This window comes from Mirounga leonina, unplaced genomic scaffold (genome assembly GCF_011800145.1).
Source record: "Mirounga leonina isolate KUSES-001 unplaced genomic scaffold, KU_Mleo_1.0 Mir_151, whole genome shotgun sequence".
Taxonomy (NCBI): Eukaryota; Metazoa; Chordata; class Mammalia; order Carnivora; family Phocidae; genus Mirounga; species Mirounga leonina.
Window position 1 is genome coordinate 18,884,314 of NW_023270377.1, and position 15,269 is coordinate 18,899,582.

At 57.3% G+C, this 15,269-nt stretch overlaps 1 protein-coding gene across 8 annotated transcripts in view; it reads left to right on the plus strand.

Annotated features, from left to right (window-relative positions):
• Positions 1-15,269, plus strand: part of TNS1 (tensin 1) — a 194,019-nt gene that overhangs the window by 57,629 nt on the left and 121,121 nt on the right. The window contains exon 1 of one of the 8 annotated variants that reach the window (XM_035007172.1): positions 1,238-1,444. The exons of 6 other annotated variants lie outside the window; for them this stretch is intronic. The gene's annotated coding sequence lies outside the window, so the exon portion shown is untranslated. Of the gene's footprint in view, positions 1-1,237; positions 1,445-2,332; positions 3,185-15,269 lie in introns of those variants that run through there. One more of the 8 variants, XM_035007173.1, reaches the window with a different exon arrangement.

The window sequence follows — 15,269 nt, forward strand, 5'->3', positions numbered from 1 at the left end:
CACTTTTTTCAGCTAGAATAAGGGCGATTCGAAGATTAAATGAGAGAGAATATTCTTTAAGTGCCTGGCATGCAACAGGTGTGCAGAATGATTTTTCCCTTCTGCTCAAAGTAATCCCTTCTGCTTCCTAGCTCTTATTTATGTGGTACTTCAAGCTTTTCAAGTCACGTTTTCCCTGATATTTGTAATTATAAAAAAAAATTTGTGCATATAGAAAAGTTGAAAGGATTATATGGTAAACTCCCTAGATTCTGTGATGAATTCTTTGGTACATTTGCTTTATCACATTTCTATTTATCTCTCCATCCATCAGTCCGTGTTATTGTTTGATGCATTTCAAAGAGAGCTGAAGCATGCATCTCATTAACTAGAGTTCACTTCACATTACTTTTTTAAAAAAGATTTTATTTATTTATTTGAGAGAGAGATAGCAACAGAGAGAGAGAGAGTGAGAGAGAGAACAAGGGGAGGAGAGAGAGAAGCAGGCTCCCTGCTGAGCTTGGATTTTCCCCATTGGAGACTCAACCCCAGGACCCTGGAATCAAGGCAGATGCTTAACTGACCAAGCCCCCCAGGTGTCCCCACTTCACATCACTTTTGAAAATGGTCACAAATGCCTTAACTCAGCCGAGAGAAGAAAGCAGGGACTGTTACCCCAGATTTGACAGATAAAGAAAAAACAGGTTCAGAAGTGAGATTCTAGGTCTCCTGTCACCAAATGAGTTGGGATTGGCAGAGAGCAGGGTGCGCTACAGAAACTGGGAGTTGCTGTTCTTATGATTATCATTGTCATTGCCATCTGACCAACCATCCTTCTCCAGTCGGCAGCCCTTTGGCCATTTCTCAGCAGCTGTGTTTCTTCCCTGGGGTCCTGGACCTCTTGGCCACCTGTCCCCTTTCCCCACTTCTGCCCCCAGGCCCTCTGACGCCTCCCTGCAGGGCCCGGGGAGGCTGCTGGGCAGGTGGCTGAAGCAGGGGAGGCTGTGCTTCTGGGCACACGGGGCCCCAGGCGTGTGCCTGCCGCCCAGCCACTGAGCTGGGAGCTGGGAGCCGGGAGCTGGGAGCCGGGAGCCGGGAGCTGGGAGCTGGGAGCTGGCCGAGCGCTTCAGGGGTTAAAGGAGGCGGCAGTGGCGGCGGCGGCGGTGGCGGCGGGCGGGCTGCTGGCCGGGGCTCCGGGAAGGAGGGGAAGGAGGCGGTGCGCCGCTTGCCCGCCTGCTGCCGGGGGAGGGAGCCGGGTGAGCAGCGCCCTGGCTCAGTTGCTCCCAGCAGTGGCCCTGGGACCAGCTCTGCTTCCTGCCGGCTCCTGCCTGGACACGAGCCTCACTCACGCCCTCGTCTCAGTAACCAGCTTCTGGCTGGCCACAGCTGCTGCCCTGTCATTGCCCACTGCCCTGTCCCCTGAGCCCAGGCACCCACCCCACCCGGTGGCTCTTCCGTTGGCAAGGTGAGTGGTGTGTGTGTGTGTGTTTGTGTCCTACTGATACTGTCAGGACCACCGATGCTGTAAATTAGGGGAGGGGGAGGTCAGCCCACTCAGTCACATGTCCCCGGGCTAGGCTAGCCCTCGGAGGCCAACCTGTCAGTCCCCTGCCTTCGGGGTCTGGTGCTGGCAAGGATGTCCGGGTGCGGTTGTCCCTGCTCTGAGAGACCCGTCATCAGGAGTTTCGTTTGCTGGGGAAGCTGCTGGTGTCAGTGACTGCTTGAGACAGGCCGGCAGGGCAAGAGGGAGAGGTTGGGAGTATTAGTCTCTTCCCCTACCTGCTGCCCATCCCAGGGTTGCTCGGAGAGGACCATGAGACGCGAGCCTGGGCGGTTTTTCCCTGCCACCCCCTGGAGCTGCTGCTGGGCCCTCCTCCTTGGGGCTCTCCTTACTCCCACCTCTCATCTCCCAGAGGGCCGGCCAGGCTGCGAGGGAGGGTGAGGCAGGCCTGGAAGGGTTTCCCCGCTGCACTGCCCTCAGCCTGGGTCCCTGGGCACACGGGCACAGCCTGGCGCGAGTGCCCCCTGCTGCCCTCCCCCAGCCAGCAGCTCTTATCCCCTCCTCACCCCTCGGGGCAGAAATGGCTAATCCAGGTGGTTAATGAACAGACACACACAGCTGCCTTCTACCCCCTCTCCTTCCTCTCTTCCCACCCCCCATCTCCTCCTCTGACCCTCTGGTGCCCCGCCTGCCACCCCTTCCCAAGTGGAACAGGCTCTGCAGAGCTAATCTCAGTGTCTGGCCCCCACCGCCCAATTCAGGACCAGATGTTTTTAGGCTGGCCACTGTCCTAGAAGAGAAGACTGGGAGGGGGTGACCCAGGGGTGACCAGGAGAAGCCTGCTGCGCTCCCGAGATGGGCTCCCTGCAGGGGTGGGATGGGTTTAGGGGACAGGATGGGTGCTGGATAGGGGAGGGCAGGACAAGCAGCCGTGGGATGAGGCTCAGAGGAGGAGCTGGAAACCGGGGTTCCAGAGTCTTTGGGGACAGGGCTTTCTCTTCTGGAAGCTGCAGAACTTCTTCCATGTGGCAGAGTCAAAGCAGGGAGGGGGGTCAGGAGGGCGTGGGGAGCACTCTCTTTCCTTGAGTCTCTGCTGGGCCCCTTCCTGAAGCTGCCTGGGTGGGGTGGGGACCATTGTGGCTCAGACTTGGCCTTAAGTTGCTTCTAGCCCTGCCAGCTGGCGGCCCCTCCTGTCTCCCCACCCTCACTCGCCCCCAGGACCTCAGGCTGAGCCCTTCCCTGCCCCAGACCCCTCTGGCCCAGGACTGTGGTGGGGACCTGGCTCCACATGGGGAGCTGGGTGGGAGGGCTCTCACTGGGTTCCCAGGCTGGGGAGGGTCTCCGCCAGTCTACAGGACCCCCAGAGCTGGGAGCCAGGACTCTGATCCGGAGCTGAGAATTATCGGGTGGTGGAGGAGGCAACGAGGGACCCTCTGCTTCCACACGCCTGCCTCTCCTTCTCTATCGCTCACTCTGTACTGCTCCATACTTCACCTTCCTCAGAGCCCCGGCTTAGAGTCTCCCATGGGGGCAGCAGCATCCCAAATCGTAAACACTGGGAGCTGGTGGCTGGTTGGAGGGGGGCTGGCTGGGGTGTCGGTGAGTTCGGAGCTGACCTTGCCGTGGGGTGACCATCTCATCTCTGACGGACTATAGCAGAAGACCTGGATTTTGGGGACTTCTCAGTGCCCTGTTTGTACTGAGGTAGGAACAGGAAGCAAAAAGGGAGAATGGATTTTTGTCGGGGGAAGGAAGCTTGGCTCAGGTTTAACGAAGGGGTTCTTAACTAGCCTGGCTGGCCAGCCGGAGAATGGGCTGCCTTGTAAGGTAGTGAGCTTCCCGTCCTGGGGGGAGTTCAGACCGAGGCTAGAAAACAGCTTGGAAGGATTCCTGAGCTGGGATGCGGTTAGGAGAGATGACCCTGACGGTCTCTTGGGATGCTGAGGTCCTGGGATTCTTGGAGTCAGGAATTCTCTGACACCCGGAATGGGGGAGTAGGAAGGCGAGGGCCTCCAGCCTGGGGCGTGGGCACTGCCTCTTATTCCTCCCTGCCAGTGTTTGGGGAACAGAGAGCCTGACGCTCTCCACTCGCACCCAGTGCTCACTCTCCTACCAGGTCTGCCCCAGCTGCTTCCTGCAAAGAATCTGAGTTTCTTCCTATTTTTCCTGTCTCACCCTGAGCCTTGCCCTGCTGGTTAACCCCACGAGGGCCAGCACAGATGGAGGGGGCGACCTTGCCCCCTGCCCACTTCAGTTAGAGCCCGTGCTCCCAGTTAAGGGGGCTAACTGGCGGCTGGTGTGTGAGGATTAGGGGCAGGGGTGTACTTTGAGGTTTGGCAGCTCATGCCCCTGCCCAGTTTGTCCTCTGCTACCACCCCCCCACCCCATGGGAGGGGGCCTCCCCAGGCTGCCTGGAGATAGTGGGCCGAGGAACAGTGTCAAGATCTGAGATGCAGAAAGTCCCAGGGGTGGCCCTTGCCTGAGCCTCAGTTTCCAAATTTGTGACATGACACGGAGTGGTCAGGGCAGCTTGAAGTGGTTTGTGTAAGTCGCAGCGGGGTTGCGAGGGAGGAGTGTGGGAGGAGCAGGTCCCCTCACTCCCTCTACGCCACCTCTCCAGACCTGTTTTCCTGTGGGGTGGGTGCCAGGTGGCAGGAGGAGAGGCAGGGTGGGATTGGGGTTAGAGGTTTCCAAACACCACACCCTGGGAGGCTGGGGCTTTTCATGATCGGAATGTCAAGGTAGGCTTCTGGGCTAGGCTCAGGACCCACCAGGGCTCCGTCCTTCCTGTCCCAGCCTGCGTCTCCCCACGGCCCCTGTGACTCCTTTTCTCCTTGGTGGGGAGAGTGAAGGAGTAGGGTCTGAGGTCACCCTGGTCATCCCCCTGCCTCCAGTCGGTCCTGGCTTCATCTGAGAACGAAGTCCTTTTCAGTGTCTAACTGGAGTCCCTTGTCCCGAGCCGGGACTAGATGAGGCTGCTTCATTAGGACATGCTTTCCTCTGGTTCGACAGAGACCCCATAGAGGGGCAGGAAGGTGAGATGCTGAGTGTGCGAGCTGGCGTGGACGGCAAAGGCTCTCAGCTGCAGGCCCTGGCTTATTGGCTTATTTCTGGGGCCACGTGTCTCTGCCTAGAAAGGGAAACTGAGGTCCAGCGGAGGGACGTGTATTGGAGGGGGGGCAGAGGAAAGCCCTCTCAGTTACTGGACTCTGAAAACAGCAAGTGGGCGTGATGCTAGGGGAGGAAGAGAGAGGTTTTCGGAGATTGGAGGGACTGTTGTCTCCAGAACTATATTCCCATGGGCCTGGCTCTTAGCTTTCAAAGCCATTAGGCACACAGAGGTGTGGGCACCAGCGAGCTGGAACGAGGTAGTCGGGTGGCGGGGCTGCCAGCCTTGCAGGCCATGCCCACCTCCCTGGGTGCTCTGCTCCATTATGCAAGGTCACACCTGGCCCTTCCTCTCCTTCCTTTGCTCAGATTGCCTGCAGCACTTTCCCAAGAGGGGAGGTGGCAGGCGGCATGGCTGGGTCCCTTGTCTGCCTCAACTCAGGTTGGTGGCCTTGGCCATCTTCCTACTTGTCCACACCTTGGTTTCCCTCGGAGAGATGGTCGGTCTCCGGAGAGCTGGAGCTGTGTGGGGTGGGGTGGTAGGTGGGCCCGAGCCCGTCCCCGGTGCCGCCTCCTCCAGGGCTAGTCTGGGCTCTGTAATCCCTGCCTTTTTAGGGCTGGAGGCTTGTAGCTCAGGCCTGGGTGTTCTGGGAGGCAGGAGGGACTGGGCCGGGAGGGCGCGGTCCTGGGGAGCCGATGAGCAAGGAGGGGTGATGGTAGTGTCTGAGCCGAGTACTATCCTGCCACCATGGTGAGGGGCAGTCCCAGTTCGAAGTCCAGCTTCCCCAGAAACCTTCCTAGGCCATTTCCTGCCGAGAATATGGGGCCCCTCAGTTTTCCCTGCAAACTTCCCGAGAGCTCACCTGTCTTCTAGCTGGATTACAAGACCCTTGAGGGCAGGCCCGGGCCTTTTGCCTCCCTGGTGGTCCTTGCCGGGCCTGCCGCAGTGTGCTCAGCACTGACTGACTGCCCAGTGAGGGGCACAGGAGTGCGGGATTTAGACAGGGCCTGGGGAGGATTGGCTGGGCCTGGAAACAGGGCTGTGTTGGCCAGGAGGTCTAGAGTGAGGCAAAAAATGTGACTCCGAAAGCCAGACTGCTGGGGCCCGACTCAGGCCGACCCTGTGTATTAGCTATGTGGCTTTGGCAAGTGACTGAACCTTTCTGAGCCTCGGTTTCCTCATCTGAAATGGGGAGTAAGAATTGTACCTGTTTCCTGGTGTGAGGATCAAATGAGTTAATTTGAAACACTTTGAACAGTGCCTGGCACATAGTAAAGGATCGATAAATGTTAGTAATTGTTATTATTATGGGTCATAGTGATGGTACTGGTGTTTCTCTAGGAGCTCAATTCAGGGTAGACTCTTTTCTCTCTCTTGTGGTTCTTCCATCCCTGAGACGGGAGGATTCTGGGACCAGAGAGTGGAGGAGATAGATGATGGCATCATTTTCCCTCAAGGAGACCCAGCATCAGAGCCCAGAGAGGAGAACCCCCCCACGTCTTTCTCCTCCTCTCTGTGCGTGGGGAGAGGCAGGGAGCTAAGGGGACTTCCCGAGACCTTGTCTGCCCAGGGGAGCCGATGCAGAGCTGTGTTTATGGAGGACTCTGAGAAAGCTGCCATCACTGTAAACAAGATGCGTTATTATAAACCAGTCCAAGCTCCGCTCCTTGGATCCTATCCCATCGCTTGATGAGAGTCACTGAATCGGAGACTCCCAGGCCTGGCAAGGACGTGGCTGGCCCAGCCTCCAGGCAGGCTTACTCTTGACCATGGGTATACCCATGGGGGTGGCGTCTCTATTTTAAAGTGGGATCTCCAAATAGCTGCTGTAAGTTGCTGTGTCGTATACCCGCTGGGTCTCTCTGCAGTCTAACCAGCATCCCTCTTGCTGCAACTTTAAGTTCAGTCCCTTGTTGGTGGGAGGTGGGGGAGAACCATGCCCAGCCCTTCCTGCATGCCATAGAGCTGGGAGCTTTGAACCCGTGGTAGGGGCGGGTCCTGGCCACACTCCCTCTTCATCCCAGGCCTCTGTCCTCTCTGGGGTCCTCCACTTTCTGGTGCCTCTGACGTTCCTCATTAACAGGGGTCAGCCCCCAAGGCCTGCCAAGCTGCACTCTCTACCTACCCCTGGTTCCCACCCAGGGAGGCTGGGGTTGCTCCAGGTCGGGGGTGAGCTCTATTTCCGGACCCCTGGCCCGCCCAGTTGCAGCTGCAAAAGGCATTAAGCTTTTTTTTGGAGAAAGAATGGGTTTGGGTTGATGATGATGACAGCTGGGGAGGGTTCCTGAGCTCAACCCGGCCCTATCTCTCTTCCCCTCCCCAGCCCCTGTTCACCTCTGCTCCATTTCTAGGCCATTGCTCATCTAGAGGAGGGGCTCGCCTTTGGCTCTTGACCTTGACCAGACCTGAGCAATCAAGTGGCTACAGCAGCCCTTTATGGGGAGCAGTCTGTGGGTTAGGCCCTGGGCTTGCTGCTGGGGTGGGGGGTCGAAGGGCGGGCACAGGGCTCAAGGGGAGTGTAAGAAAGGCCCAGGGCATGGGGAGAGCAGCGCTCTTGCTCTGTTCCTGGATTCTGGAAGAGTCCCTTCCCTTGCTGGGCCTGATGTCCTCACCTGTCGGTGAAAGACTGGGGAGGTGCAGGGGCTAGAAGAGTCTGTGAGTGCATCTCCCTGCCTGAATCTCCCCTGGTCCTAAGCTGCGAGAACTTCACCTTGGATTGACCTTGCTTCCCTCCTGCCCCGCCCCCACCTCTGGCAATCGCTGGCAGGAAGTCCTGCTGATTAGGGCCCTAATCACCGGCTGAGACTCCCAGAAACAGCTGAGCTGGTTGAGCAGAGAGGGGCAGGCGGATGGGCATGGGGAGAAGCTCCCACCGAGGGACACGAGCTGGGTGTTGGGCTGTGATGGGGGGCACTTGATGCCTGCCTGTGACTGGGGGTGGGCTTCTTGGGTGGGGGCCGTGCCCAGGCACCCACAGTGGAGGCTGCGTGCTGAGTCCGACTGGGCACATGAGGCCCCTTATTATTCACTTTAAAGCCTTTTGGGGGCACTGGCTGTATGCCAGGCAAGGTGCCAGGGGCATGGGGCTGGAAAGGCCAGGGGGACATGGTCTAGAAGGAGACAAAGGGGAGTAGATGGCTTTCTGCCAAACGCAGAGGCAATGTCAATCAGGAAGCAATGTACACGAGCTGGTGGAGTGGAGAGAGCTTTGGAGAAGAGATGCCATTGGAGATGGGTTTTGAAGGTTGAGAAGGAGTTCTGCAGGAAGCAAAAGGGACAAAGACTTCTTCAGGCACAGGGGAAAGGCATGCACAAAGGCACATGTCATGATGGATCAAATAATGTCCCGCACCCTGTGTTAGAGTCAGACAGAATGCTCTGTCCCTCCCGGCTCTGCTGCTTGCTAGCTGGGTGGCCTCGGGCCAAACCTCAGTGTCTGCATCTGTCAAATGGGGTTGATATTGCAGCCTCATAGAGCTATGATGGGGATGAAATGAGATCCTCTCTGGGAAGTGCCCCGCTCAGTGCCTGGCACGGAATAGGCCCACAGGAAGTGGTGTGCGTGGGAAAGGATGGCTTTGGGCGAGCCTGCTGGTGTTTCTTGGGGTCCAGCCATGGGGGGTTTCCTGGGCCAGGTGAATGAGGGAGCAGCTGAGGGCTTTCATGTGGGGATAATGTGATGAGACTGTTATTCAGGAGGGTGATTTGGCCGGTGTGAAGGCTGTACTGACCAGGGAGATCTGGGGACATCCCATAAGCCAAAGTCCTCAGAGTCCTCTGTGCAAATTTCTCAACCCCACGCTGGGAAAGCCTCTCCTGCCATCGCTTCATCTCTCTGGGCTTCCTTCCCACGTGCTGACCCCCTTTCTTGCATCAGGAGGCTGTGGAGACCCTGAAATCTCCTTCCTGGGAGATCTTTCAGGCCAGGGGAGAGCCCTGTTGTAGCAGGTGGGAGTGAGGGTAGACCATAGGCTCTGGCATTTCTAAGGAATCGGGAGGCTCCTTTGGGGGCATCCTTCACTGTCTGCCTGGCACACGGTGGGCCCTCACTATTGAGCAGATGAACGCGAGGGTCCCCGAGTCAGGGTGGAGGAGCCTGCGCTCGGAGGCCGAGGGTTTGCGGCCTGACCGTAGGCGGCCTGGTGAGTGTCTGGACGGGGGCTGCCTGTCCAGAGCCACGAGGACTGTTGAGCGTCACCGAGGCCGGTGGGGCTGAAGGAGTTCCATGATGGTGCGTGGATGAGGAAGCAGGGATTTCGGGAGCTTTAACTTGGAGCGAGGCCCTCTCATGAGGCACGGTGGGGAGGAGGGGGGTCAAGATCAGACACTGTGGCCACACTGTGGGTTTCAGTCTTGACCCCAACCTGCCAGTGCTTTATTTACCCATCTGTCAAAGCAGGAAATAAATAGAACCATGCCCAGCACACAGGCCATGCTCTGTGACCCTTGGTTATTATTACTACTATTGTTATGTGTTGGTGCAGAGGGAGAGAGGCAGGTAGGGGCCTCTCGGCTGGGATGAGTGCCCCGAGCGGGTGGGAGAGCACAGGAGAGACGAGGCTCCCCGGGAGGCTTTGAAGGCTCCTTGGTGCCTCATGAGCTGCCTCGAACCCCACACATCGGGCTGTGTCTGATGTGGCCAGCTGGGCTGAGCCGGGTGTGGGAGCGGAGGCTACGGCCAGCCTGGATTCCAGGCCGGAGCCCTGGGAGAGCAGGGGTGAGCCGGGGCGGGGGTCAAGGGGAGGAGAGGTGAGCAGAGAGGAGGCCAGGACTCTCCCAAGTCCCCAGCTGGGACCCCAGGAATTCCTCCCATCGTGTCCTGCCAGAGGGCCTGGCCTTCTAGCTCCATGGCCTCCGGAAGGCCTGTGGTCCATCTCCCGTCTGCCAGGAGACTGTTCCTGATGCTCTGTCACTGTTAGAAAGTGATTGCTCCCCACTAAGCACGGTTTAGCTGCAGCTCCTTTCTTCTCTTCTCATCTGGGCTTCAGCTCCCCCAAGTCCGGTGGCTCGGGATAAGCAGCTGCTTTGCAACAGGAGGGCATGAGGGTAGGCTGCAGGGGCCTGCTCCAACCGACTCCCCATGGGGTGAAAGGACTTGTAGTGAGTGGAGGGACTGGTGGCATGGGGGCCAGGCGGCCTGCTTGCAGTCCCCCTTTGGGACTGTGTGACCTTGGGCAAATCACATCCCCTCTCTGGGCTTCAGTTTCTTCGTTTATGAGAGGTTGGCCTTAGGAGAGCCCTCCGTTTCTCCAACCAGTGCTGACATTCTGCAAGGCTGCAGATCTTTCTGAACAGAGAGGCTCTTGTTCTTGGGGCCGTCTGAGGAGCCATCCAGCATGGAGGTGGGGGTCCTGGAAGATCTTCAGGCATCTGCTGGGAAGCCAGCTGAGATGCTGGGAAGGTCCCTTCTAGCCCTGGGATTGGAAAGTTCTTTGCCCAGTGACCACTCCTCCAAGCAGCTCTATTTCTTGGAACAGAGTGGAGGCTAACAGCTGTCTGGGCTGAGTGGGCCAGAGTCTGTGGGGCTCGGCCCCAGTGACTCAGGTGGCGATGCGCTGGCAGGATTGGGGCTAGCAAAGCGAGGGTGGGAACCAGCCAGATCCGCTGGCTCCCCTTGGCCACTCTCAGGGAACAGAGTCGGAGTGAGTGATGTGCTGGGGGGCAGGGTGCCGAGAAGAGTGAGTAACTAACAGTTGTGAGTAATGGCCCAGTGTCTCTGCTGGGCAGGTGGCTCCTAGGCTGCAGAGCTGTCTGAGGCTCCGGAAATGCTCCCCGGAGGCCCAGCCACTGAGTCACCGCAGCCTGAGCCCCTTAGGATCTGGGGGTCCAGGCCGGCATGCCCACCCACCTGCCCCCTTTGCATCTCTGTGCCCCTCTGCATCAGCCCCTCTGCCCAGCGATCCTGCCACGCCCTCTAGGCTGCACAGCTGCCCCGTCTTTGTCGTCGAAGCACCTGGGTGACTTGGGTTGCCTGCAGGGGTATAGATTTGCAGTCTGGCTGTCCTGGGTCTGAGTCCCAGCTCCAGTGCTCATAGCTGTGTGACCCTGAGCAACTTACTTTTCTCCCTGAGTTTCTTGGTCTCATATGGAAAAGGGAGATTTGGCTGTTGTACATACCGTTGAAAGGGGTCAACGTGATGTCGTGTCTGCAGTACACGGTACCTTCGAGGGATTCAGATAATTTGGTCATCCGTCAAGCCCTAAACTCTGTTTTACTCCTCTTCTCCACCTCCACTTCTAAAATTCCTGCTCCCATGCCTGTATTCCGTGATTTCCAGGATGTTTATTCTCCTATCAGCTTAGTACACTTGCCCTCCTGTTTCTGACACCTCCCACCCAGCTTTCATCAGTGTGCCTCGCCCCTCACCTGCTCTTCCAGAAGGATGGGCAGGATGCAAGTGGGGGGAGAGTCCAAGGGGAATCTGTTGCTGGCCCTGCTCCCATAGATAGGCTGGCTCCTGGGGGCGCTTTGAGATCTGGGTGAGTATTCAGACTTGAACCCCCCTGCCTCTGCTGGTTCGTGCTCTCCCCTCCTCCAGTCTGGCCCTGTGGATCATTCCCCACCCTGGCTTCCTGAGATGAACTGTGCCCCGGAACCCCGTCCCCTGCCCCTGGGTGTGCTGGTGGGGCCGCCGTGCGGGAGTCAGTGCGGTACTGCTTGGGGTGGGGCTGGCAGTACCACGGAGTGACTTTGCATCTGGTGCTGGCAGGGGTCCTGGGGGCTGTGTCTGCGCTGTGTGTGTGCCTTGGGGTGTGTGAACTGTGCGTCTGCACCTCAGCAGTGTCTCTGGGTCCCCGGGGTCTGTAGCTGATGTGAGCCGTCTTCCCTGTCTAAAGTCCGCCTGCATTTTCTGAGCCAGATAGAGCCGAGTCTTCCGCTGCCCCTCCCTTCAGCAACCCCTTCCCTCCAGACCTGGTTTCAGATGCGTGCATCTCCGAGGTTCTCCCTGAGAACAAGGAAACATTGCAGGGGGAGGGTGGATATGCGTCAGATGCAGCCGAACAATGCCGGTGACAGCCAGGCCTCCGCTGGCCTTCAGTGCTGGCCTCGCTTCAAGTCTCAGCTACCGGCTAATTGGGAACCAGAGGGGGCTTCCTGCGCCTCAGCCACAGATGGATTTAAAGGAGCAACATGGGGCTGGGCTGCCCTGCCCTTGGGACTCCTGCTTCCGGGGCTCCTGGTGTGGTCCATCAGAGCAGATGGGGTTCTGGAACACCAGCCCTTGCCCTACGCTAATTGTGCAGATGCATCATTACGCTGAGTGCTCCTGGTGCTGCCGTCTGGGGCCCAGGACTTGCCTACGGGAGTGCCTTTGCAGATCACTGAAGCTGAGGCCAGAGTCGAGAGCTCAGGGAAAAGAAGTGGATTTTTTTTTTTTTTTTTGATGGGAATCTCTTGCACTGTACAATACTTTCCCAAGTTCTGACGTATTGGTGGATGGGACCTTGTCAGTCAGCTACCTCTTCTCACCTGGTATATATAGTTCCTGAATTCTTCAGTCAAGTGGGCATAAGAACAGAGCCTACCTCACAGGGTTGAAGTGATGATTTTTTTAAAGATTTTTTTTAAAGATTTTATTTATTTGAGAGAGAGAAAGAGAGCGAGCATGAGCAGGGGGAGGAGCAGAGAGAGAGAATCTCCAGCAGACTGTGAGTGGAGTGCAGAGCCCGATGGAGGGCTCCATCCCAGGACCCCAATCTGATCATGACCTGAGCTGAAACCAAGAGTCGGATGCCCAACTGACTGAGCCACCCAGGCGCCCCTGCAGTGACGATTTGATGAGCTGAGATACATGCAGCCCTTAGCATGGGGCCCGCACCATGCAGTTTACTGCTGTGGACGTGAAGACATGGAGGCGCATGTTGGTAGCGGCTCAATGGAAGGGACTACCGTGTACTAAGCGTGTGCTGTGTTCCAGGAGTTTTTAGTGGTGTCAACTGAGTCAACTCTATTTGGTTGCACCCTGGAACGTAGGTCTCCTTATCCCCGTTTTCCAGACGAGGAGACCGCCTCGGGGAGCTGCAGGAAGTGGCGGGCTATGGCAATGTGGAATTGGAAGCCACGCCCGACTCCCAGTCCAGTGCTTCTTCTCCCAGCTCTTGCCCTTTGGCTGGAAACTCGTGGCCTCTCGATGTGTTGAGGAATTTGGAAGAAAGGGATCCATGGACAAAAGGTGTTAGGTGTGATCTTTCAGAACGGAATCTGCTCCCAGCTACGGGTTTTGGGTTAGAATCAGAGCTGTCTGCAGTCAGGCGATGGGACAGAATGACCTGCAGGGGTCCAGGGAATGTAAGAGCCACAGATGGGCTTTGAGGATGTAGAGTTTTCTCCTGGGTAACATGGACTTGGGTTGCCTTTCACCTTGTTCTTTCTTTGCGCGTCCTTCAATTTTTTAAAAAGAAAGTAGGTAGACACTGGGAGGGATTTCCTGATTGTTAGCAGCATAGGGCAGTTTGGGGAGCCTCAATTTTTCTTCAAATTTGAGATGACTTTTTTTAAATAACATTTGGTATTTCTGCAGTTGGTATGCATCTTGCAATTGGAGTGCACATTTGGGGTAGCATTTCTCCTTCTCAAAACCTGTTACCCAATGGATGGTGCCCCAGGCAACCAGTAACACCTTTAAGATTAGGAAGCAGAGTGGGAAGGGAGAGAGGGGCCAGGAGGGGCCAGGCCCCTGGTCCTGGCCCAGGAGTAGACTCTGGTCTAGTTTAAGAAGACAGAGGGACCCTCTGGTGTTGGTGTGGGTTCGAGTGTGGCCCCCAGCTCCAGAATTCTCCGATCTGTGGCCTGGCCGAGCCCCACTATCTCCTCACCCCAACCTCTCGTCAGCCTCCTTTGCCACGTCCCAGGGCTGCCGGTGTGCCTCTTAGCAGTTCCCGAGCCCTCTGACTCCTTGGGTTTCCCCCTTGCTCTTAGCTGTTTTTCCCATGCGTCCTTCCTGCCTCACTGTTCTGGCACAATTTAGGGTCAAAGACTTTTGTCCCTGCAAGTTCTCCTCTAGGGACAGAAACCCTCTGTGGGGAGTGAGGGGGGTTGGGTGGGCAGCCTCCCTCTGGGCGTAATTTCTGGAAAAACAGATGGATTTGAATCCCAGTGAGATAATAACCCTCTTCATACCTTCCTTATAGCAGTTAGTTACTGGACTCTTTTATAATTCCCTGTTTACATGTGGGCCTCCTCCACTGGGCCCCAAGTTCCCCTCCTGGTCCAGGCCATTCTTATTCATCTCTGTCTCCCTTGCTGGGAACCTGGCACTGAGGAGTGAATGCAGGGTCTTGCTTCCTAGGCCTGTCCCCCATCCCCCCCCCACCGGTCCCCCAGTTCCACTAAAACCTTCACCACAGACCACAGCCCTTACCTTGACCAGATTCTTGGAGGAACTTCCTAGAAGCTATGTTTTCTGTGCTGCAGGCCATGTCACCCCACCCCCTGCTTCGGAACAAATGGCCCCTCTCCAGGAGGAGAAGAAGGGCTGGGGTTTTCCCTGGGCTTTGCATCTCAGGAGAAGGCAGCTCTGAAGTCTCCGTTTCAAACTGCCTGTTGACACTTTCACTTATGCAGCAGAGGCCCTGCTTCCTCGGAGGCCTCCAGGCTGGGCCTCTCAGTGGTGTCTGGCTTCTCCATCTTCTCCTGTCCCCTTGAAGCTGTCTTGGTGGCCTCTCTCCTCTGCACCTGGCCCTGGCTCAGAGCTTGTCTTGCTTTGGCAGCAGCTGCCTATTTTGGGTGGGACATTTGGCCTCCAGCCCTGCCCCTCGCCTGCACCTTCTCTCACTGGCTCTGGAGGCATTGGGCTACTCCAGAGCCCCTGGACAGGTGTGTCAGTCCAGCCCTCCAGACCTTGCACAAGGCACCCACTTTGACCCGCTTCCTCCGTTTTGCCATGTGCGCCCCGGGCCCCGCTGACTGGTCTCCTCTCTGTTTTCCCACGGCTGATGTCTCCCCCGCCCCATCCACCTCAGAGGCCATGCCCTCCATGAAACTCTTGCTGTGGCCCCTCACGGGTCAAGGTGGTGGGGTGCTGGGCACAGCTGAGGCTTGGGACCTTGGGTGAAGCGTGTGACCTCTCTGAGCCTCATCTGGGAAATGGGCTCAGAGCATATTAGATGGAACAGAATTGGACCTGAAAGGGGGTTTCTCTGGCTGGAGCAAGGGCTTGGAGGCAGAGAGGTGGGGAATGGGGCCTGAAAGAGACCCAGCCAGGTCCCGCAGGGCCATGAGGACCATATTAGGGCATTTGGACTCTGTCCCATGGATTCAGGAAGGACTTCAGGCAGGGGAGTGACAGGACTGGATGTGCATTTTAGAAATAGTTCCCTGGCTGCTGAGTGGAGAATAGGTTAGAGGGGCAAGACCTAAGGCAGAGACCTGAGTTAGGAGGTTCTTGCAATAATCTCTATGGTGCAGGGTGGGGCGGCTTGGAAAGATATTTGGGCAGAGGAATTGTCCAGGCTTGGTGGGAGGGAGGGGAAGGGGGAGTCAAGGCGGATGCTCAGGTTTCTGGCTTCACAACTTTGGGTGGCCGAGGGTGGGGGAGTGAGGTGGTTGTCAGCACTGAGCGGGAGAGGAGTGAGGTGGAGGTAGGGCTGTGAGCCCAGGATGCTGATCAGTGTCAAGCCCTGGGCCCAGCTGTGCCTTCTGCCCCCTGCTGGTGCTTTCCTGCGGCCTCATGTGTCCCA